The sequence below is a fragment of the Falco naumanni genome, chromosome 9 (assembly GCF_017639655.2).
Source record: "Falco naumanni isolate bFalNau1 chromosome 9, bFalNau1.pat, whole genome shotgun sequence".
Lineage (NCBI taxonomy): Eukaryota > Metazoa > Chordata > Aves > Falconiformes > Falconidae > Falco > Falco naumanni.
Genome location: NC_054062.1, coordinates 53,197,992 through 53,220,322, shown reverse-complemented (window position 1 = coordinate 53,220,322; position 22,331 = coordinate 53,197,992). Strand labels below are relative to the sequence as shown.

At 50.3% G+C, this 22,331-nt stretch overlaps 1 long non-coding RNA gene across 2 annotated transcripts; it reads right to left on the bottom strand.

Annotated features, from left to right (window-relative positions):
• Positions 1-729: 729 nt before the first annotated feature.
• Positions 730-16,222, bottom strand: LOC121094242. 2 transcript variants are annotated; one of them, XR_005829786.1, is made up of 4 exons: positions 15,963-16,222; positions 9,933-10,125; positions 9,167-9,284; positions 730-5,574 (listed from the first exon to the last, which is right to left on the bottom strand). It is a non-coding gene; the product is annotated as an uncharacterized LOC121094242 (long non-coding RNA). The 2 variants fall into 2 exon arrangements; XR_005829785.1 differs by having other exon boundaries at positions 730-9,284.
• Between the last annotated feature and the right edge of the window lie 6,109 nt (positions 16,223-22,331).

The following is a 22,331-nucleotide window of genomic DNA, read 5'->3' as shown; positions in this document are numbered from 1 at the left end:
TGTTTTAGTACCAAGCAGCAGAGGATATGACCTCAAACAGCATGCCGTGGAATGTGTTGCAACGTTACTGGAAATTTTACAGAAAAAAATGACACCATTGTGAGTCAATGAAGTATGGTCATCGTGGGGCACTGACCTGTGCTGGGCTCCCGCACGCACCGCCCCGAGCCCCGAGCTCAGCGCCCCGGCACTGAGCCAGCCAGCGCTGGGCTGCCCCGCTTCCCTTCTGCCATGCAAGTGCTGCCTCCTGGGTGAAGAGGTAAAAAATGGATTTGAGCAGCTGATCCGTGAAGAAGGTGACTGCTCTTCTCCCATCATCTCCTCCCACCATGCATCTCCCTCCCGCCGTTGCCCAGCTCCCCACCCGCCCTGGCCCGGTTTCACCCACGTTCCCCCCTGCAGAGCTCTGTCCCCGTGAGCCCAATGGCCCTGCACCTCCCTAGCCGTGGCGGCCAGCAGCCTGGCTGGCCAGCACGGGCTCTCCACAGCCATTACGCACGCTTCGCTGGGAAACGGCTCCGTGCTTGCTCGGAGAATGTACTTTACGGGGTCTCTTTTCATGGGAGTTACTTTTACAGCTTCCCTAACTGCCTTGCATGCTCTGCTGGCCAAAAAAATGGGTTTTATTAGTCCATGTCAATAAATCACAATCGACTCTTATAGTGCTATGTATATAAAACTATATATACATATATATACACACACACATCACATCACAGTTGGGGAAGTAGCTACTTTACTCCTGATTCAGTAGGTTACTCACAGGCTCTGGCAAGTCTATTTTTTCAAGCTGTATTTGCAGCTATTTCAGTACATGGTGTATTAAACTTTCAGCATGGTACAGCAGCCCTGAAATGTGCACGCTCTATACATCTGTGAGAAATCTGTATTTCTGCCATCATTCTGCATCTCACCCAGAAACTGGTTTTGAACAGGATCACATCTCATAGAAAGATTCTGAGACATTTACATTCACATCTTTTTTACCACGCACTACTGATAAGCAGCTGCACTTTGTAATCACATAAGTGAGAAATAACATGGTAACGAATGGAAGAGATCGCATCTACTACAGACTGGAGGTGATTTTCCTTAGATGTTTCCAAGTTGATAGGTTGCGAGAGGAGATTAAAGGAAAAGTCAATGCAACAGCACGATTAATTATTTTCTACGATGGGGGGAGTCAACAATGATGGTATAAAACATGGCTTAAAGGCATGTAGCTCCATCCCAAAACTGTTTTCTAATGTGCAAGTAATTGCCATGTTAGCCACAAGAAAGTCATGTTTTGATGAACAGGAGGGAGCCAAGAGCTGGAAGTTGGCTGGGAGATGGTTGACTCAGAGCTGAATGCTATGGTAGAGAGAAGAAACCGGGGGCTTTGAAGGGTCAGGTTGCAGCTACTTTTTGCTGACTATGAGCTATATTAGTGGGAAGCAAAAGTTGGGGTTTGGCACCGTGTTACAGAAGTGCGCAGCAAACACCCCCTGCCCTCACCAAGCTCACAGCCAAAACTTCTGCAGAGCCTTGGAGCTGCTGGAGCCAGGACTGCATGGCAACTGGGGAGATTGTCTCATTCCTATTTTATATGTGAGAAACAGAGGTAATCAAATAACTGTGTGATCTAAAATTACAGGTGAGGGTTTTGGCAAAACAGTTTAGTCCAGGTGCTTTGAGTCCCAAGCCTAACGTTTTAATATGAGTTAATTTTCTCTCACGTGAGATGGAGCTATTTCTATCAGGAAGGCTTTCACCATGTGTAGAGCCCTTTTTAGTATTCACAATTAACACAAGCAGTGATTATTCTTCACTTGACTTGGTGTACAGATGCTGGCTTCAGGTAGCAGCTCCTGCCCCCGTGGCACATCACTGCGGCCTCTTAGGAAGCACCACGAGGGCTTATTCTGAAAAAGTGAGCATGAGCTGGAGAAAGGTGATCTGCACAGCTTTACAGGGAGGGATTTGCCATCATCAGGAACGCTCCAGCTCCTGAAATACAGACGAGTAGCAGCATACGAGGTGGCAGGTAAGCAAGCCCCGATTTCTGCTGCTTCTCTTTCAGATCTGTTGAGCTATTGGAAGAAGCCTCCCCACATCCTTCCCCAGCAGCTTGTGTTCCTTACCCCTGGCTGCTTGGTCTGTTTGGCAGAAGCACTGGGTAACACATCGGGTGGTGCGCAGGCGGCGTATGCACCCTTGCCAGCCAGCCTCTGCATTTTTCCTTGCTATATTGGTCTCAAATGGGCAGTGTTATTTTAATGAATCACATTTTTGTGCAAGTAGACCTTCCTGGAAGGCTGTGCCCTGATCAGCACAATGTAGCCTGCTCACATTATTGACCATTTCCATCTGTTGCATCATTAATGGCATTACAGGAATCGCACTTATGTGAGCAGGGGCAGGCTCTCAGAGCACAGAGCCTGTCTTATGCTGCTGCAGCTGGGGACAAGAAAGCTGCTCCGATTCAGACACTGCACCTTGCAAACCCGCTCACCCTCTCCAGGCACAAGGTCTTTCCTGCAACCTGAGTTGATAAAATTAGCTCCAGACCTTACACCAGGCTGTCTTTCCAACACCGTGTAACAGCAGTTTGCAAAGAAGGCATTTTTGAGGCGTTTGAGTTGAGCTGGCAGTTGTGGGACCTCTGGAGAGGGTGGGAATGGTATTTTAATTCACACATGATGAACAAGAGTTTTATCTGAAACAACAAAAACATCCTCATCAAGCTAGAATGAAGGTCAGAGGCAGGAGCTGGTCCCAGACTCAGCTTTCTGAAGGACACGGCAGCACCCAGAGCCCCAGCAGACCACGAGCTCTCGGGTGCGGCCAGCAGGCAGCCCGCCTCGGGAGCGGTGACGGCAGCAGCAGCAGGGGGGTGCCTGCAGCAGGGCAGGCGAGGGCGGGGGCTGGGGGCCTTGCCCTGCCCCACGCCGTGTGCTGGCCAGCTGGGTACCGGGCAGCTCTCTGACCACCTGGGAGCTGCTGGTGCCAGCATCTGTGCTGCTAGTGTGGTCAGCAAGCTTCTTTTTGAAACCAGCATGAGTCTAACCCTAAAGCCTGCTATTATAGCTAAAAAAGCCCTTGGCTGACTGCCGAACTTGTACAAAAGCATGCAGCTGCATTTCTTGTTTTCATTCAAAATACTACATAGAATGTCACTAAACCTCTGCAGTCCTGCACATCAGAGGAACATAAAAGAACACAATCAAAGGCACAGTCATCAGAAAGTGAGGGATCACGTGCCATGCCACTCATGGACAAATGCACCCGTGCAACAGGCCAGCCTCTTTCCCAGAAGCATCCTTGCAGCAGAAACCACTATATATTTAAACTTCACCATTCCTGCCCTCAAATGCTTTGAAGTTTATTTTTGTTTCTCTGGCTCTCCCAAAATGGGACACATCAATTATAACCATAGCTGTGGGTATGTGGGCAGGGAAGGGGTCTGTACAGCACAGAGTGGTTGTCCTGAGCTGCACAGCATAATTTGGCTTCAGACCAGGGTTGGGGTGAAGATATATAATTAGCAGGTTTTCAGTCTCTCATTCTCCTGCAGAAGCTAATTTTTAATTACCTGCTCTACCCCATGGCTGCCAGACTCATGCCTGAAGAGAGGGGGGCTCTCCTGAGGGACTTATTCCTGTTCCTACTTCATAGACCAGAGCAAACAAAATAACGGTGATGAAGACACTCATGTAACATCCAGTTTTACCTTTAGGCCCAGACGAGGTGTTTCAGACTAGATGCAGACTCCAGAAGCGTTGATGAACTTTTGCACAGAGAAAGTGTTGAGTTGGTAAATGCAGAGCTATACGCACCACTTTCAGTTGCAGCATTTTTCACGTGTTGGTAACCTCCTTAGAGGGTCGAGTAAAATAGCTTCAGGCAGAGCCACGGCAAATCCCAGCCTTTAGCTCATCAGTGCCTTGCTCTCCCCCTCCCCATGGGGCAGTAAGTGGGCAAGCACTGGAGCCATTGCCACCAGCCCCCACCTGCTCCCTGTGCTGGTCCCTCAAGCATCTCTCTCTCCACATGCCGTGAGGTCAGCTCGCCACCGATCCCTGCTGAAGGTCACCCAGGCCCCTCCCCCTCCTGGACAGCCCTGCATCACAGCCATATGCCAGTGTCGTCTGTTTTTTGAAATGTTTATGCTTTCTCTCTCTCTCTCTCTCTGGGAACTTCATTAACTCCAGCCTTCAGCAAAGTGTACCAAGGGTAATGACAGTTATTAAAACCTGCTGAATGATTAACAGATTATTGCTGCTGACTGATTCACCTGGAGCCCCAGCTGACCCTTGCTCTGAGCAGGTGGAGCATCTCCATGCCTTGAGCAGAGCCTTCCTGCAGATCCTGCAGATGTGATGGGTAGCATGGTGCCACCTCGGTCCTCTCTCAGATCCAAGTGCGCCTCTTCCCTTTCACCCAGTGCTAACAGCCATTCGTTATTTAAGCAGGAGGATGCTTGCTGCCTGCGGCATCACTAAATTTAGTCTGCTTGGAGACAGAAGGCGCTTTTTGCTGTTCTGACTTAAGAAGCATCTTGCTTCATCACATGCTTTCAGGAGGCCAGGAGAAACAGACTGCAGGGGATGATACTCTGATTCAATGAACCATCTCTTGCCTGGCCAGTCGCCCTCAGCTGCTGTGGAATGTGTTACCAGCACTTTAGATGTGAAAAAATACAAATAGACAGGAAAAATATGTTGAGAATTTTGCTTTTCTAAGGGATTTAGGTATTGCTCTGCCAAAGGGAATGAACCGATCTATAGTTTGCAAACCATCTCTTCTGTAAGCATCCAGCCCTGGCCAGCATCTGGGGAGAACTGAGGCTACCAGCCAGCAGCGCAGGTTTTCTGTTGGTACCTGGGGCTGGCTGCGGGCTGTGCTGACAGAACGTGCCAGTACCAGCGGAGAGGCACAGACATCTGGGTACAGAGCTGTGAGGCAAGGCAGGGGGGCAGTGGGACCCATTACGAGCAAGAGCTTGGCTTTTCCCTCTGCAGCCCAGTTGCCAGCTGGGAAGGCGCAAGTCCTGGGTGTGCAGCTTATGGGCAGCCTGCGCTGTGCTCCCTGGGGAGCAGGACCCTGACCCGGTGGGAGCCACGGTGGGATGGGCAGCAGGGACCCACCGCTCCCCCTGTGAACAGCAGGGGATGAAGTCACCCTCCTCGCTTCACCCCCTCACCTCCCACTGCACTGCCTCCAGAGCATTTCCTCTGGGATGCTCTTGGCTCTCTTTTGCCTGTAGCTACCCCTCTCCGGGAGGTGCCTGGCATGCCACAAGCCTGCAGCTGGCCCCAGGACCCCCAGGTGCAGCAGAGACAGGGAGCCCAGCGCAGGGAGGAGGCACGCAGGCAGCCACAGATCCAGATCCAGGCACAGACATCCAGCAGGCAGGAGCCTGAGAGTGTTCAGAGCAGAGGTGGCCAAGGCACAGGCCAAAATTTCAACAAAAGGGGTGAAGCTGTATTTTAGAACTGTATTCATTCTTCCTCTGAAAGATGCAGCAAGAGCCCGGGTAAATGCTGGGGTAGAGGTACCATACAGCTCTTATGAGCCTGGAGCACAGCAGTTCTGTAAGCACACAAAGCAAAAGAAAGGAAAGTTGGGTGGTTGGTGGGGTTTTGTTTGGCTTTTTCTTTTTTTTTTTTTTTTTCATTTTCCTTGCATCCCAGCAGCTTGATCTCACCTCCCTCTAAGTACCATACATTGACAGTGTTTAGACTCCAGGAACAAAATGTTTTCAGCTCCAAAGCTGATGTTTTCTCTTGCTTCAGAGTGATATGCTTCATTGTATAAACCATTTTCCTATTTTATAAATTACCTTCAAATTTTTAGAATCATTTATTTAGTCCTCAGACAGAAATGGCCCTGATGCAGAATCCACGCTGCCATTTATGCTGATACGTACAATTTCAAAGCAGACCACACGACCGGTCCCCGTTTCCCAGGGTGGCACCCATGTAGCAGCAATGGCTCATCCCTCTGCTCCTCGGGCAGAGTGTTGGGTGGGACGGGGAGCCCGCAATGTGCGGGGAGGCAACAGTTCACTGTCAGAGAAGAGCTTCTCCTTCTTGCCCACCAGTTTCAAGCCATTGGTAGAGAGGGAGCTCACTCACCCCGTCGGGCTGCAGCCTGCCCGGGGCTGGGAGCTGCTCCCCGTGGGTTTGGGCACGGGCCATCAGCTGGAGATGCGCTCAGCCGGGGCAGCGTCCTGCCCAGTGCCTCACACCTGCCAGCAGTCACTGCCTTCAGTCCTGCCCGCTGCACTGCCGTGCAAGGCATGGGTGCCAGGGCCCTGCCCAGGATTAGCTCCTGAAAAAAGGGTATTTCTACATCCTGATGGTCTTCAGCACAGCATGCTGAAAAACATTTACACCAGCAAAACAAAAGACATGAAAAAAACACCCAAATTTCCTACCCAAACTTTGCAGCTGTCTTGCGGCTCAGAAATGACAATCTGCATATAATAAAATCAAGAGGACAAATCTTGGTGTCCCCATCTTCTTCTAGCCCACAGTTTTAACAGCAGGTTTCGGCTGGCCAATACCAAAGCTGAGGAGGTCAGTTTGAGAGAAAAAAAAAATAAAAGCTTTTCCTTCCTGGCCTTAACTTAGTCCCTGCTGCTTGTGAGACAGGGACCAGCCCACACAGACTGGGTGGTGGGCTCAGCCATGGGCTGGGATGTTACGTGGGGCCACCCCCTTACATGCATTTTCTGTGTCCTTGGTAATCAAATCTCCAGATGAAAAATGTAACTGCGTGGTTTTTAAATTTCCGCTTGTAAGAGATGTGTCTTACAGAAAACGGATCCCTCTGTGTTATACATCCACTGGTGCTTTTCCTTTTGTTAAAGGTTTTCCTGAGTATCTTCATTACCTTTTTCTCCTTTTAAAATGACAGTCGGAGGCTGAGTCAGGCACCTCCCAGCAAACAGCCCTGGCCGCACGAGTCTCCCAGCTCCGGCTGTGGGTGCCGCTGGCCCTTCCAAGGCAGGGAACCCAGGATGGCTTCGGGAGTCTGGCCCAGCAGCGGGACCTCCTGCCCAGTGCCAGGCTCTGCTGGGCCCGCGGCCGCACGGGCCAGCCTGGGCACCGCGCTGTTGGAATGGCTCCTCTGGCGGGACTGCAGCCCGCCTGGCCGTGGGGCAGCCAGGCTCGCCCTGGGCCTCCCCTCGCCTCTCTCTTATGGGAAGAACAAGAGATGTTTCCCCCGGGTGGCAGAGCCAGCTGTGGGCTGGCTGCCACCGACGGGCAAGGACCGGCAATTCGTGGAAGCTGATTTGCAGAACAGCCGGAGTTCGGTCGTATGGGCTTGCAGATCATTTGAAAAGTCCACAAGATCAAAAAGGCAAAATCTGCTGATGAAATCCCTTCAGCTCAAGCTGGGTACACAGGGGGAACCTTTCAGTCCCTCCTCTCTGAGAGCTTCCCACCCTCTGGTTGTGCTCTGAGAGAGGAATATGATGTTTTTAAGACCGGTGGATGAGGCACAGTCTGGAACTTGTATTTTAAAGGTCACAAATAACTATGTCCCAATTTCTGAAAAGCTATTGGCCTGAGGTGGATGCCATTGTAACTCTTCATAAAAGACTATGGTACAAATAACTCATGTTTGTATTGGCCTTTTAAATCAGTGCATTGCTGTGGGACTTACCACCGTTCCCTGTTAAGGGGTAAATATTTGATTTAATTATTAAGAATTTAAGCAGCAATCATGTCTTACCAGCCATGCTTGTTAATGAAATGATTCTGCTTCTAACATCAGTGCTCTGTGAATAACACCAGTGATTCATTTCAACCACAAACCACTCTTTTTCTCTCGAACGCTTGATAATAAGAAAATGCTTGTGCATGTATGATAGTATTAACTCTCGAGAAGAAATAACTATAAATAATCATTGAAGGTTAGCGGTGATTTTTATGGCTCTCCTAAGACAAATCAGCAAAAGAACACCCAGCCAAGCAGCAATGAAAAGCATTTGCCCAGCTGGCAGGCCTTGGTGCAGCATCCTCAGAGTGAGCTGCTCCTGGGGCTGCTGCATGGGCAGCGCCCGCTCTGAGACACTGCAGCAACTGCCCTGAAACACCACAGTGACTGCACGCAGCAAGGAAAAGCAGGTGTTACCCAGGGTGTGCTGCCCACAAAGCGGGTTTCCAGAAACTGGTTTTCGTGGTGCCATCTGGAATGCAGAACCTTGAAGGCAGCTCAGGTGAACCTGCTCACTACGAGGGCTTCCCTCGCCAGAGGTATGCAAATGTCCCCAAGCGTGCAGGTGAGCACCATTATCCCCAGCCCATCACACTGTGCACAGCTTTATCCCTCCAGGGCTCCATGGTTCAGTTACTTACACAGTTCTAGGATGTGGAGTAGGAAACAGATTATTTTGGGCGCTGTGAAGCAATCATTGTGCTTTATTACAAGCAAAAAGGCTATTCTAGGATTATGAAAACAGGCCTTAAAATATTGAAAGCCCAGAGTGCCTTGTGCTCTTCTTTTTTTCCATCTCTCTGCTAGAAAAGATGGATCTGCCCAGCTAGCAGAGCTGTTCAGCAGCTCCAGAGGAAGCCCCATCCCACCAGCACATGCCATGGGGAGCAGCCCCGTCCTTTGCATACTTGTCGCCATGCAAAAGCAGCCAGTGGGTGGGTAGAGCACCACCTGCCCCAATATTTAACATGTGTTTTGAAGGGTAAGGGGCCAGCTGGCACAAGCCCCCTGCTGTGCCCATGGCAAGGGCAGGCGCTTCTGGGCTACCAGCCTGGAGGGCTCGGCACTGCCTGCAGAGCTGGCAAGCAGACAAAACCAGGCTGCTTTGCCAGCAGCAATAAAGGTCAAGGTGTGCTTATCTAAATATCACGACTTCCTTCTGTGCACACACTCTTCTGTGCTTTTAAAAGCTCTTCACCATTTATCCTAGACTATGAAAATGTAGCATCGTACATTGCGTGTTCGCATCCACGCAGCACGGGTGGCAGCTCCGGCAGCACGCTTTGTGCCTCTTGCTGCGGAGGGGCTCCTTGCCAACGTCCTCTAGACCCAACTTTTTCCTTCTATATAGAAAAGCTTGTTGGCTTCACACACCAAGAAATACTAGAGGGAGGGACAATGGCTTTTAAAAAATAATGCATCATTTCTAGTTCAGTCCTTCTGGCACATTACTCACCAAACACGTAAAGCTTTGAATAGCTGATCCTGTGTGCTGTAGAGGAGCCACCAGTTAGTAACTGCCAACAGGTGACAGCCAGAAGGCTTTGCTTTGGAACAGTAGGTCTCCAAACAACCTGTAAATCAAAGCCGCAAGTACTGAGCCATCAAGACAGAGTCACTCATGTCCCAAGCACGCTCTGATGTTTGTCTATGGTGGTTTTTTTTAATTCAACAGATTGCACATGATGTTTGATGAGGTGTAAAAGAGCCAGCTGATGTCAACAAGGGGCAGCACTGCTACTGGCAGCCTCTGGTTGATGCATGGGGAATCACACCAAGTGAGCAGCTCCAGCGATGGTGTTGGGTGGTTCTCCGGTATGCCGTGTTTGACAGCTGCGTGGTTGGCCTCTGTCTTCACAGATAATAGCTCCTGTTATACTCAAGTATAATAATTCTAACAGCCATGAGGGCAGGAGCCCCTGTGAGACTTTCCTCCTAGGACAAGAGGAAATGCAGTCTGCATTTCCTACTTGGAAACTCGACGAGTGTTAAAACTTTCTTCCAAAGTTTTGCCTGAATGTAAAATTTCCCTTGAGCCAGGATGTGCCTTCGCTGCTTGGTGTCTGTCATTTCAGCACAAGGTGGGTGGCCCGCAGGGGATGAAGCATGCACCACCAGCCCTCCCTGCCTCCTGTTGGAGCTGCACCTCACTTGCTTGCAGGGTCTTTGGCCCCCATTCCTCCTGCAGGCAGGACCACCTAATGATGCTCAGTCTTACTCACCCCATGGTTTGCTGAGAGCAGCTTCTTGGCTTTGTGCATCTCCTCGCCTGAGACGGTGCAGGGGGGCAGGAGGAGGTCCTCCCGTTGCCCCCCTCCATGTGCTGGGGTGCAGCTGCCCGCAGAGACGGGGACAGATATGCAGAAACATGCCGTGCTGGTGAGCAAGGCAGTACGTTAAGGAGTCCAGTCCCTCCTACAAGACACGATAAAATCCCTCAGGTGTTCTCTTTGCCTCAACGTTTTCTGAATGAAAGCAGACACAGCCACAAAAAGGTCTTCACCCAATATACCTAGAGGGAACACAGGGAATTCTACAAGGTGGTGGGAGCTCCCTTGGAAATATTACAGCGTCGACATGGGCAGGAAGAAGGTGCCTTCCCCTTCACCGCAGGTAGGCAGCCTGTGTTTCTGCTGTCGGGGCCTCGAAACACCAGCAGCACGCTCCCTAAAACACCTGCTTTTGTTTCATGCCGAATGGGGGAACAAAAATACACATATATGTCTTCTCCCTACAAGCCATAGCATCTAGGGAATGAAACGGTCACTCCCGCACACAGGCACATGGGAGGAGGGTGGTACATTAACAACCAACTAGACCCAGTTTCTGCCCACCACTACACCCACATCCAAGACAGCTCCCCTGGGGTCCTGCTCGCCCTCCCCTGCCAAGGGCCAGCACGGGGAGTGGTGCCAGTCACCTCCTGGCCAGAGCTGCCCACCACACACCTGCAGCAAAAACCTCAAACTGGCAGCAACGCTTCAGGGAAGTGTTCAGCATGGCAGGGCTTTGCAGCACCACGGCTGGTCCCTGCGGTGCTGGCAAGGCGGAGGGGTCCCTTGGCCCCCTCAGGACCCCCCAGAGACCCTCCAGGGAAGTGCTTTGGTCTGGGGCTGGTTTCCCCATCGCCCCACTGTACTGGGATGGGGCCCACGCTTGGATTTCAGCTGCAGTTTGTTTTACTGTAAGTAATTCCCCAAGCCAAAAATCATTGCAAAACGCATCAGCTGAGTTTTTCAATCTAGAAAAGGCCAGAAAAAAATCTTTTTACAGCTCCTAAGTTCTTTCTCAAAATCTTTGAGTCAGAAGATGAAGCAAAAGCACCCCTTCCTTTCTGCAAAAATTCAGTTTTGAGAAACTGACTTTTTTCAAAGGAGTAACGTTGGGTGCAAATAAAAGCAGAAAAGTGGAGTCTGCTTCCCTGCAGCTTTCCTGCCTGCTGTTACGGGGTTCTGCCAGAAGATGGGACCGTACAGTGCGGTACGGGGCTGCGGAGGTCAGCGGGGACCCCTGCGGCGGGGACCACCCCTGGGCCGCCCCTCGCCCCGACCCTCTCTGCAGGGTCTGGGCATCCTGGCCGGGCTGTACCTGAGGTTTACGAGCCTCAGCCTCCAGTCAAGCAATGAGTAGCCGTTTTCTCATTCCTTGCTCGAATTAGTGACTTGTTTTAGGAATGCTGAGAAGGATGTTGAGCTTTCAGCTGAAAGTAGATCCACACCTTTAACAGCACCGCGGGATTTCCAACAGCTCGTTTGTTTGGGGTCAGTTTCAATTACTGGGGAGAAAGCAAGGGTTTGCGTGCAACGGCTCTAGCTAACCCTGTCCTACACCCCTGAGAAATTTCTTTTTAAAGTTTTTTAAAATGCTTCTGTCACTGCCTGATTTCCCACTAGATCCAACAGTTTGCTGGTATTATTGCTGGTTTTACATGAAACCCCAGTACACCGTTAAGCAGTCCCTGCCTGCCAGCACAGCTGCAGTGCTGCAGGCACGCACACTGCGGCTTCCCAGGAGCTGCATGGCATGCCCCCCCTGCCTCCCGCCGCGGGGCTCCCCGCTTCTGCGACCCCCGTCCCTGTTCCTGCTTGTCACTTGGACTCATTCGGTTCAGCTGCAGATGCAAATGTGATTATCTGTGCTTTAATGACACAGCTGCAACGTAGCCAAGACCGAAAATGCCCCTCTTTGCATATACATCTAAATTTTACAAGTGAAATGCAAACCCCAAAATAGACAGCACAGGTTGTGCTCCAAATACAGAGCAGCCATTTGGGGTAAAATGTTACCTAATTTGAAATTTTCAGCCTGCAGCTGCAATTTAATTGCTTAATACCCACATCAAGCAGTTTTCTTGTGAATTATTAGCATGAAATGTATTAGGAAATTAAAATAGCTTTGGCACTTATGTTTTTGTGCTTCCTTACCTTCCTGGTATATTTTTAGAACAGGAGATGTTATTGCTCAGAATCTCATAAAAAGGATTTATAATAGTTAATAATTAGTGTATTAATGCACCAGACTGCAGCAAAATTAATACAGGCTTTGTCTGCTTGGGCTTGATTCATCACCACGCACTGAAGCGGCAAGAAAACCAGGCCCAAAAGCAGTGATTGATGTCCCGAGGAAAATGCCCTCGTGCAGGGAGAAGCCCGGGCTGGCACAGAGGAAGCCTTCGCTGCCCCGCTCCATCCCCAGCCCAGAGTGGCTGGGGGGCCGTGGCAGGGCGGATTGGCAAGGGCGTCAGTGCCGGTGGGACTGAGGGAAAAAATACTGAACAATGACAAGGTTAAAAAAAAATTATTTGGACAACTTAATTCTGCTGGAGCACAGGAGAGCTTGATTCCTGTGGTGCAGCAAGGACCAGGGGAAGGGGACACGGCCTCGGTGGAGCATCACAAGTGCCCGTTGCCACAGGCTGTCTCACAGGGGCACCCAGCCTTCTCCTGCCTGCGTGTCCAGGGAATGCTCTGAGCCGTGAGTTATTACTGGTTCAGCTAGAAAAACAACTGCTGTGATTAACTGCCCTCTGCAGCCATCCCTAATGCTTAGGGCAGTGGTGAGGATGGTCCCAACTGTGCCACTCTATGACCCTCAGCTGCAGGGCTTCACCCCAACCTGGGGACCTGGGGGCTCCTCAGATTCCTCCCTTGCTTTTGAGCAAAAGCTGAGAAGCTGTCCTGGGGTCACATCCCCAGAGATTTTCTGGTGTCTTTTTTTTTAATTATTTATTTAAAGTGACACCCCTGAGGACAGCTCTCAGGTCCCTGGGATGGGGCTGAGCCTTGCAGAGGCATCGCTGTCCTTCCATTCTCAGAACCCTGCTTGTCTTCCCCAACACACCACATCTCCTTCTCACTCCCAGTCCTGGGCTCCGAAGTCAGCCTCAAAGCCCTGAACACTTTATTCCAAGCCTGGAGTTTCCCTGCTGACCATCCAGTGACTTACCCGATGGTGGCCCAGCCCTGATCGGGCCTGAAGCCACATGACCCACGCAGCCCCCGGCCCCAGGGGAGGTTGCACAGCGCTGCCCATCCATCCCTGCGACACAGATGCTCCCAGGTGTGATGGTCTCCTGCCAGTAGCCGAGGCTGCAGCTGCAGCCCCGACTTGTCCCTGGGGAGTCACGGCCCAGCTGAGCAGGTGCCGGACCCCTCCAGCCCTTCCTCTGCCAGCCCCCATGCCGCTCCCCGGCTCTGCCCTGCCACACAGCCCCTGGCATGCGTTGGGAAGGGGGGAATTGTTTTGGGGTGAAAGCAGAGGGCTGTCAGGCAGCTTGCTAACCCCACGGCCAGGCTGGCAGAGCCCCTCTGGCTGGGTGTTCCTCATGCTGGGCAAAAGCCAGAGGGTTGCTGGGGCTGGGGAGGGGACGCGGCGTACGGGCCAGGTGCTGTGGTTTGCCTCTGCGCCTTGACCCTGCCAGTTTGTGCTCAGAGCTGCTGCTGCCCTGCTACAAGGTCGTACTAAGGCTGCTCCAAAACACCTCCCACGCACAAGCACTTACCCAGAGCTCACAGCACAAGCAGATCCCAGGAGCTGCTCTAAGGATCCCAGGCTCGCTGTAGTGCGGGATTGTTTGTCCTGTCTGTTCTTTTCTGCCATCCACTTCCATCTGCACTGGCACTAAAAGCATTGCAACTGGGACAGCTCTTAAACCAGAATATTTGGCATTCACATTCCCTGTTGGGAGCACTTAAATGTGTGGATTTGAGGTGCTTTATAATCACCTTGGGAGGAACCATGGCTCTCAGAATAGTACAGTTTCTGAGCACTGAGAAATTTTCAGACCATCAACCCCTTGCAGCTTGCTCCTAATGAGCTTTTGGAGCTGAACAGCATTTTACCAGCTGTTACAGGGTGCAACACAGCCCAGGCCCAGCAGAGAATGTACAGCCAGCCCTCGCAGAGGAATCAAAGCTGAAACTTACGGGACTGCTGAAGACTCCCTGTGGGAACTACAGTGCTTCAGTGGCAGCTTTATACCCGGTCTCACTCAGCCCCAGGGAACAGCAGAGCTGGGCAGGTTAGCTGCAAGCTTACTGGGACCACTTCAGCAGCCAAGGGCCTGAAATGCTTCGATTTAAGCCTTCAGGACACACCAAACTAAACCTGGAGCTGATCAGCCTTCCCTGGGCTCTTGCACCATGGAAAACCCAAACCGCATAAACCCACATTTTCATACCCCATCCAGCTCCCAGTCCCAGTTTCCCAGGCTGGAAAACCTCTAATGATCAGGCTGAAAGGAAAAATGGGATATTTTCCTGCACCAGAAGCCTCTTACTGACCCAAATCAGCTCTGGGAAATCATGACAGTGATGGAGCAGCTGATGGGACTGAAGGAGTTTGTAATGTATTTCATGATAAAGGGCCTGTTTATGTATTTAGCATTTTACTATGCCAAAACACAGAGGGAGCACATTTTGATCCAGGCTTTCATCCTGAGGGCTGACCCTTCCTTCCCCTGACAAACAGTGCAGTGAATTTAGTAAGACAAGTTCTCCCTCTACAGATCTTATTGCTAGTGATGAAAATCCTCTAACAATTAGCCTCACTCGTTTGTCATAGTTACATCATTTCAGATGTCTTCAAAAGATGGATACTGGCAGAAAACACAGTAAAGAGGAAGGGCTCCTCACACTGCTATAAAAATACAGCCTGGTATCGTTTCCTTATTCCCTTCACAGAACCTAGCGGGTAAAATACCAGCACTGATTTACCAACATTTGCTCATAAATATGGGAGTGGGTGGGTGGGGGTTTGCTTGGTTTTGGTTGGTTGGCTGGTGGGTTTTTTGTTTGCTTGGGGTTTTTTTTTGTTTTCTTCCCCACAACATGTCTCCATACCCTCATGAGAGCTAAAGCACCAGGACCCCCACCCACAGGCAGGTGCAACTGCCCTCTGGTGAGAATAGGATCTACCTGCTTCAAACACTAACCTGTGCTCCAGAAAGTATTTCCTGGAATCTAGGAAATATTTTATCCACTGATGGTCATTGTCAACATTGCACAGTAGAGTGGAGTCACCCCTGTACTAAGGGGAGATGGTGTTTGCTGTTTACGGGGTGGGAGCCAAGCAGGGGACATCTGGGTCCCACAGGTCACAGAGACACATAGCCTCTTGCTGGGAAACTGGCTAGGTCCTCTGATCCAGTACTTTCCAGTTCATCAGCACATTTTGTTTTTTTCTCTGATAGGAGGCATGTGCAGACAGCAGCACTTCAGCCAAAGCATTGCTGCAACGTGAGCCCCACATGGGGCAGCAAAAGCAGCACCAGCACCGACAGCTGTGGCCAGTGCAGCTGCAGCACAGAGATGCTGGGGATGCGGCGGGGCTGCGCATCACTCCTGCCCCAGCACAGGGACAGAAGCCAGGCATCGCTAATGGGTAGGCAACAGCAGCTGGCTTCCCCCACTCTGGACGGGGCACAGGACAGCTTCAGATTGTCTTAGACCATAAACTCTATTTTAAAGCCAGCCTGCGTGCTGCTCCAACCCATGCCCTGGGCTACATTCCCCAGGTGATGGGGCCAGTCCAACAGGGCAAACGCTGCCAGTCTTGGCTGGCTGGATCAGCCCCCCCGCAGGGCAAAGCTCACCCCCTGAGACTTGGCAGTTTGGACTCTGACCTGAGGAAGATGAGGCCAAGGGACCCGCCATGGAGCCGTGCTCAGCCAGCCTAGGGGACGGTCATGACTGTACATTACCACTGACGTGAGGGTGGCACAATGCCCAGGACAAGCTTTAGGGATCACTAACCTCTTCTTCAGCAGCTTGAATTTGGTAGACGGATTCTCCAGCCTTGTTTCCATCTTCAGGGTCCTGTGCTGTGCACGGCTGCACTTTGACACCTCCCAGGGTGTTCACTCTGCAAGGCAGGGAAAGCCAACAAAACAACGGACAGGGTGCAAAGGGGGTCCAGCTTATCCTCAGAAGAGCTGACACTGAGCAGTGACACTGAGAGCCGTTAAGACTGCTTTGCTGGAACTTAAGAAAATAAAAAATATTTGTTAGCTTAATTCAGTCTCCCAGTGGAAAGCCAGCAAGCTTAGAAACAAAGTAAAATATAATGATGAGTCCACAAAAGCTGCCTAGCACCTATGTCAAAGCCTGTCTATGCAGGGCCCAGTATCCTGCCTATTTGCTCTTCTATTTTTAGGAAATAGTTTCAACTTCATCAGGTAATTTTCAGAAATCAGTACAGCCATTCATATGACAGTTCAGTATGTTCATAAATAAGCCAGACAGAGGAAACTCAGTAACAACCCTTCTCCATGTCATATTAACTACAGCGGAGCTCAGAGGTTACATTTCATCCAAATCGCAGAACACATGCACACTTCATAATTTAAGTCTGAGCCTTGTTTTAAGAGGTGGCCTCAATTACTGGGACTCCCCTGAGATGCATCATTGGAAAGCCTTCACGATTCCTGAAACAGAAACATGCTGCACAAGGTCTCCCTTATAATCTTTAAACCCTTTCAAAAGGGTACTTGATTCCATGACATCCTGAAAGCAAAAGAAGATCTTCCTTGTAAGGTTTCACACAACATGCAACTCCTACACCTTGTATTTTCAGATTTGTTATTTCTATTATTATTGTTATTTAGTTAACTCCACTGCAGATTCTCCTTTACCTAGCAGCATTGCCTTCTGGAGTTCAGTTTTGCAAAAGCATTAAGCCCCAGGTTTACAGAGCTACAGCATGAGGATTCAACAGCACTCTGAGCACTGCAGGTCTGGCATGCAGTGACATACATTTTAAAGCAAGCAGCCATTCTCCTTTGCCCTTATGCATATAACGGCAAGTACTGCAATAACACAGGACAAAGCAGCTCGGAAACACTGGGTTCCCCAGACGGGAACAGCAGAATGCAGACTACAAACCCTGCAGTTCAGCAGCACTGCGCTTGACATACCTAATGAAAACTAGATGTACCTGGCTCCTCGCAGAACCCCCAACCCCCGCCCCAAGCTGGGAGGTTTCCAGGCTGGATCAGCCACATCTCCCACAGGCGTTAGGCGTGGCAGAAGCCCAGCATCCCGCAGCTGGGCTGGGCTGAAATGGGGTCCTGGGGTGGGTGGGGGGGAGGGGGCAGGGACAGGTGGTGCTGGTTCAGGGACATTAGGGCTGATCAGTGCCCTCAGGGCCCTGACAAAGCTAACATGCTTCCAAAGTCAGACATCTGTGATAGATGGTTTTACTTCCTATTTATTTCTGAAAAACTAGTTGTTAGTGAGAGCTGTGCCTTAGTACTAACCGGAAATGTGGTTGTCCTATAAATTGTAACAGCAGAAGTTATCACAGCTGATATATGCTGGTACGGCACTAGCAGGGGGCGAGGCTGGGGGCTGCCCGCATCTCCCCAGCCTCCCTATGCCCAGGTAAGGGGCGAGAGGAGCTCTGCCAAGTCGTGTGCTGGTGGGGAGCACAGCAGGGTGGGTGCCCTGTGTGGGTGCTCTGCACAGGTGCCCTGCACAGCCTGCCCCAGCCCCGCTGCCCCCTCGCTCCCCTGCTCCACACGGCAGCGTGGGGGCTCTCGCTCTTCCTCCTTGGCAGGCGGGCACGCTGGGCTTTCCCATTTTCACAGCTCTCTTCAAAGAATTGCTCCATCTGGAAGGTGCAAGCACTGTTTTGCAAAACAGAAAGCCTGAGGGAATGGTACACCTTGGCACCTTCACAGACCTTCTGAGACAATAAATGGTATAAGCATGTGGTCCTGCAGAACATATGAAAATATTCCCATCTCACATGGAAAATGTAAAATGTAAAAGCAGCATGTTCAAAGGTCTTGATGAAATCGAATTTGTGTCTTCTGGTTTTAAATATTGGATGTTTCCAAAAAGCTTATATATTTGCTTCAGAAAATACAATTCTACCCGATTCTACCTATATACCAGTGATGTAGCTTTAGCTTCTCAGGCATTATTTTCAGCAGATTTGTTGTTTCTTTTGTGCAGCATTCATTGTCCGGCCTGACAGCTGCTCACTCCTTTTTATCAGTAATCTCTTCTTTGATTTCTGTTTGGGTTTGTTTTTTTCTAAATGTCAAAGCTTATTTCTCAAGTCCTGAGCATACACAAAAAGGCAAGTGATGTGATGAGAATGCATGCACAGCTAGGATTCCGAAAGCAACTTCAGCGTGGCCTGTGCACCCATACCTGCCAAAATAGCTGTGCGGATGCTGCTCACACTGCTGGCCTGAGCGCCCTCGGTGCTGCAGAGGAGCCGGAGGAGAAGAGCCTGGCACAGCCCCGCGCTGTCCTGCGGCTGTGGCGGTGGCTGGCAGCAGGCACGGCTGCAGCGCTTGCCCTGGGCACACGCCACCCACCTTTGGAAACATGCCTCGGAACATCAGGCGTTTGACCTGAAACTCTCAAAACATTTAAAGCAGATGCTTCCTTGATGTAAATGGTCTCAGCCTGTGTTTCCTGGGATCACATGGGAAAAAGCTTCTGAGTGTCACAGTATTGTGGGATTTTTTTGTAAGAACAGACGTTGTCATTTCTGACAAAGTCTTGATAGCCGGACTGGAAAAGAGAAGCATAAAAGATGGCCATCATCCTGCCAGGTCTCTGCATTTTGTTTTGACTCAAATATTGTGGGATGGAAAAAGAATGGAAAGTGTGGGTCAGCTCCTGTTTGAGGCACTAGAAATGAAAGAAGCCATACAAGAGCTAAAAACACAGCACAGCTACAGTAAATACTGTGCAGGTGTTTATGATGATGACATTTAACAAGGAAATCCTCTCCACTGGGCAGCAGAGGAAGCAGGCCTCCCCTGGAATAAGCAAATACAATAAATGCAGACAAAGATAATTTTGCAACAGGATGGTGGTTTCCATTCTCAAGAGCACTCATCTACCTGCTTGCAGCAGCTAGAGGAAGGCTGGCAGCGCAGTGCCAACAGCATTGACTCTGCTGGGCTTCCCCAGAGTTGCTGTGCCACTGCATGACATGCTAGCTGCATGACGAGTGTGGCTGGGCCACTGTTAACATGCAGACTAATCACTATTCTGACCACGGCACTGTCTGCTCTGTGCATTTGGGGCTGGAGAAGTTCACTGCCTCAGAGGAGCAGCTAGGTGCCCAGATGTACTGCAGTGGCACCGCCTGTCCCCTCTTGGGCAGGCAGAGATAACAGCTATCACATGCCATCATGACACCATGTGGCATTTCCGCCAGCAGCTATACGGTGCCAGACATTGTTAGTGAAATCATCAGCTGTTATTCTTAGAAACGTGCCCTCCATAAATTGCAAGGTGCGGCCAACAACTGCCGCAGCGACAGCATTGCCGGCACTGCAGCTCTGCGCTGTCCTCCTGCAGTCACTGTGCTGCCGGGCTGCCCGCTCCCTGCCCCGCACACCCCTCACAGCCATGCATCCATAAACCATCCTGGGCTGTAAAACACCGTCCTGCCCTGCTGATTCCAGGCAAGAGACCTTTCTGTTCCCAGCAGCTTTAGCGCCCAGGGAGTAAACAGCAACATAAATCAGCCCGCGGCAGAGGAAGGTGGGAGGGGGCTTCCTGCATGCTGCAGCAGCGAGGGGCTGATAAGCAAGGCGGGCGAGGAGCCCACTGAAGCCTTCATCCCATCTCTGCCATGAGCCCAGGCCCACAGCTACCAGCACAAGAGCAGCCCTGAGAGCCCTGCCCAGCTCCAGGCATAAAACCAGAGCTGGCAACAGACCATCTGAATGCTAAAGGTCGTTCATGAACTTGACAACACTTTAGAACAATATTGTGTTTTGTACTAGTTCTTTACCTGTGCTTTGTCAAGCTTTCAGATCCCCCATCTCAGACTTGGTGGGCAGTTACCAGCCCAAATCAGAAAGATCCACGGACGTTACTACGTGTTCCTAGTCATTACTTTACCTACTGCAACCACAGGTGCAATTCTTCTCTGTATAAAGCGCTAGGGTAAGTGGAGTCCATTTAAATGCCATCATTATCTTCCATTTCACCACTAACAGTCTGCTAATTTTCTAGGGGAAAGTTCCTTCTTGCAGAGTTAGTTTAGCAGCTTCATATTTGACCAGAGCTACTCAGGTTGTATGTTGCAAATCATTCAATCTGCAAATGAATGGGTCGTTCTACAGAGCAGTTCCGTGGGTGTATATCCTCCAGTATTTAGGAAGAAAGGCAAGTGGAAGATTTCACAACTTCCACGCGCCTTTGCTGGCTGCTGCCATCTTTTGCAGCACTGGGGGTCAGCTCACTTGCTGAGAGCACAGACTTGCGTTTGGACCCACTGCACAGGCACAGGGAGGGACCTATCCTGTGTCTCTGCCTCTCCTGTCTCTCCTTCTGTTAGATGACCTCAGTCACAGACTGATCAGAGAATAATAGAATCATTTAGGTTGGAAAAGACCTTCAAGATCATCAAGCCCAACTGTTAACGATGAGCCACGTGTGAGCCCAGGCCAGTTCCCTGGCTCACTCCACCGCTGCTGAACAGAAAGGTCCTTTCAAAACCAGGCTCAGCACGCCTAAGCCCTGAACTGCTCCTGGAAAAGCCTCTCCTCCACTAACCCAGGTGCAGGGCAAGCAGGTGATTGCATCCAACTTCAGGTCATCGACCCACTCCTGTGCAGGAGGCACTGGAGGCGCTGGAGGCACTGGAGACACTGGAGGTGATGGAGGTGATAGAGGTACTGGAGCAATGGAGGCACAGAGCAAGGGAAGGTGCTGCCACAGCCAGCACGATGCACTAATGGTGTTGTGCTGCTCCTGCTTCAGTTTCCCCTCTACAGCCACATCAGCCTGGGAAGAATTACTATTATTTTCTCCTCTGGCATGTGGTGACCTGCCTTCGGCACCGTCTAACACATGGCAAGGAATGAATTCAGCCAGCCAGAGAGAGGAATTTGCTGTGGGAATTGCTGTCATTTTGACATTTGATTTTATCCAAAATTAGGGTGAGAAGTGGAGACACTGAGTAGTTTCACAAGATTTCAGCTCAGACAACAGCTAAATGAGCTGTCCCAGCATTCTGAAATCTCAGTGTGAAACTCTAATTTGAAATTTCTCATTTCAAAATACCATTTTAGAAGCACAATTTAGGGAAAGCTGTACCCTTCTGCTGAAACAATTCCTGGGAGAAATGTTTCAACCAACTTTAATACTGAATATGTAGGAGCTTAATACGTAATAACCAATTTGCCTACGCGCAAATGTGCTGTTCTGCATCTGAAGAGCAGCTATTTCTCATCTTTTTTCCATAAAGTCCTGCGTAGCAAAAGTAAATTTCAGGATAATATGGATGGATGCTATCAGAGAAACACAATCTGAAATTCAGATGAATGCTCTCAAACACTGACTGTGTCCTTTTTAATCAACTCCTTTTGAAAAGTTAATTTGTATTGATCATGAACATCTAAAGCTGGATATTATTATCAGCCAGTGATCACAAACTATGTTGCTCTTGTTAGCAAACAGCTACTTTTCCACTTACGAATTGGTGGATTTTCACATCTTCAAGGGTGAAATAACATTTGGGAATAGAGTATTCTGGTGGAATGGCAGGCTGGGAGGGATCTGCCTGTCCAGGAGGGTTTGGGTGCCTGCAGTGACCCCCTTGTGCAGGGGTGGGTGCCATGCCTGAGCTATTCAGCAAAGGGCTCGGGCACAGGTGCCCTTCATGACATTTTAAACTTGTTTATTCCGAGTGTTGATACTTTTCTTCCAGAATTGCAGGGCAATGTGTTTGCCCCTAAGGCCACAGCATTTCACAGACCTGAGCAGCCAGCTCGGCAGGAGGCTGGGACACGTCCCACGCCAGAGCCAGGGCTCTGCTCTGGCCATGCTCTCTCCCACCAGCTCACACTCAGATAAACTTTTCTGTGGTTTCCGGCTGAAGTTTTTTACTTGTTTTTCCTTCCCCTTGACTGCTGCTCCTGTCTACCCTGCATGCCTCTTGGCTTGCTTTCATAGCGAGTGCCAAATGTGGCATTTACTAGTGCTTTACATTACTGGCTTTTTTTAAAGCTAACACAGCAAGGAAGCCAATAACCTCCTCACACAGGCTTTTCTACCATTTTATAAAAATCGGTGACAAAACTCTGCCTTAGGATCTTCTCCAGGTCAGCCAGAGGATGCCCAGCAGATAACACAGCCCTGAAGAGG